The sequence below is a fragment of the Sinocyclocheilus grahami genome, unplaced genomic scaffold, assembly GCF_001515645.1.
Source record: "Sinocyclocheilus grahami isolate Dianchi unplaced genomic scaffold, SAMN03320097.WGS_v1.1 scaffold1957.1, whole genome shotgun sequence".
In the NCBI taxonomy this organism is placed as follows: Eukaryota; Metazoa; Chordata; class Actinopteri; order Cypriniformes; family Cyprinidae; genus Sinocyclocheilus; species Sinocyclocheilus grahami.
This window is the reverse complement of record NW_015507136.1, coordinates 82,146-84,676: the sequence shown is the minus strand read 5'-3', so window position 1 is coordinate 84,676 and position 2,531 is coordinate 82,146.

The window sequence follows — 2,531 nt, the reverse complement described above, 5'->3', positions numbered from 1 at the left end:
ATCTATCATCTATCTATCCATCCATCCATCTATCTATCATCCATCTATCATCTATCTATCCATCCATCCATCATCCATCAATCCATCCATCCATCGATCTATCTATCCATCCAGCCATCATCTATCTATCAATCCATCCATCCATCCATCCATCAATCCATCGATCTATCATCCATCATCTATCCATCCATCCATCCATCCGTCCGTCCGTCTATCTATCTCTCTGTCTATCTATCAATCCATCCATCATCTATCCATCCATCCATCCATCCGTCCGTCCGTCTATCTATCTCTCTGTCTATCTATCAATCCATCCATCATCTATCCATCCATCCATCCATCCGTCCGTCCGTCTATCTATCTCTCTGTCTATCTATCAATCCATCCATCATCTATCCATCCATCCATCCATCCGTCCGTCCGTCTATCTATCTCTCTGTCTATCTATCAATCCATCCATCATCTATCCATCCATCCATCTATCATCTATCTATCCATTCATCCATCATCTATCTATCCATCCATCATCTATCTATCCATCCATCATCTATCCATCCAGCCATCTATCTATCCATCCATCCATCCATCGATCTATTTATCCATCCATCCATCCATCCATCCATCCATCTATTCAGATAAATAAAACAGACACGTTTGTCCAGTCAGCATAATTTATTCTGAATTAGAACATGAACTGAAGGCACATTATTTTTCATTAGCATGAGAATTAATGCATATTTTAGGTCACACGTTTGGAATGCATTCTGATTACTTTCACAGAAACACATCAATAAAATCCTATGTTTATAAAATCCAACTGCTGTTTCCTGGCCCAACATGGGTCAGCTATGCCTTACTGTTCACAAAGTCAAATAAACACTAGATCAAGGTTTGGCTGCAAGATGGTATCGTTTAGATATATGGCATTACAGTATATCTAAAACATGTCTTAATAAAGAGTCAAGAACCACAGGCACAAATTATATTTTTGACAGTCAAACCTCTTCAAGACTGTTACTCTCACACATAATGTGTGGTGAAGGCAAAACACACGTAAACTCTAAAAAGCTTGCATACTACAAGTTAAGCCACTCTAGTTCTCTGGTCTGCTGTGAAAAACAAGAGTTTTGAATTACATTTGAAAACAATGCTGGAAAGTGAACCTTTGCTTTATACGATATCTGTTACATGGCGGTCTGCAGTATAATTTTAGATGTCCTGTCACCTTGATCTCATATATATATTGAATATCCTGAATATTTCACCTCTGTTGTCAGTCTTTACAGATTTGTGAGAACGTCTTGAGGTAGGAGAGCAGAAGGTGAAGAGGAACAGAAAAACAAGCACGCTGAATCGTCTTTAAGGCATGGACTGATCAGCTTTTAAGAGGCTCTGGCTAGATCCGTTGACCTTCTTCACATCATTTACAACATTCAACTCATGTTAAAGAAGTAAACATTGTATTTGAGTGATCTGGCTCTTTGGTGACGCTCGCTTGGGTGAAACAACACTGTGCAGTTTTTAAATGCACAGCATGTCGTGTGGTGTTGATTTCAGAGATTGAGGCATACAGTTATTGTTTATGTCACTGTTCTTGTGCTATACTGTTACAGCAGGGTGTAATTATATGCAAATGACTTAATGTAAACAAGTAGAATTAAAAACAAAAATAGATCATATGGTGTATTTTAATATAGGCACTTAAAATAATCTCTAACCCTGGATTACTACCAAATGTGAAAGTGCATGTATCATATGTACCACTAGTACTTATCAAAAGTTATTAGGATTTGAAAATGTTTTTAAAGAAATCGCTTCTGCTCATCAAGGCTGCATTTGATCAAAAATACAGTAATATTGTGAAATATTACAATATGAAGTAACGATATTTGAATATATTGTAAAATGTAATTTATTTCTGCTGAATTTTCAGCATCATTCCTCCAGTCTTCAGTGTCACATGATCATTCAGAAATTATTCTAATATGCTGATTTGCTGCTTAAATTAATATTAATATTATTTAACAATATTACTGTTTTTACTGTATTTTTAAGTATATAAATGCAGCCTTGGTGAGCAGAAAAGTCTTCATTAAAACATGTAAAAATCTTAATATTTCCAATCTTTTGACAATTACTTTATAGATAGGGTATAAAACACATTTATATCTTATAATTAAAAGCTTTGGTGATTTAGGTTAATATTCATAGGTTAATATCTTAGGCTCCAGGCTAAGATTTTTCTAAAACACATTCTTTTTCTTAAGTTTTACAGTGTTCAAATTAGGCCCTCAGCACTTAGTATATAATCACATGTTAGGAAAACAAAATTAAAATGCATACAATTGAAAAGTATAATATTTGCTGGTAAATTGCACTTTAGAAAATAATATTGTTAAAACTAGAATTCAATTTTCTATGATACCTAATGTTTAAAAAAATAAAATAACATTTGAGTGAGTCTCCCTAAAGATGTAATTTTCCATAAAAAAAAAGATTTAAATTGGTCTTTGGGGTAAAAACTAGTTTTC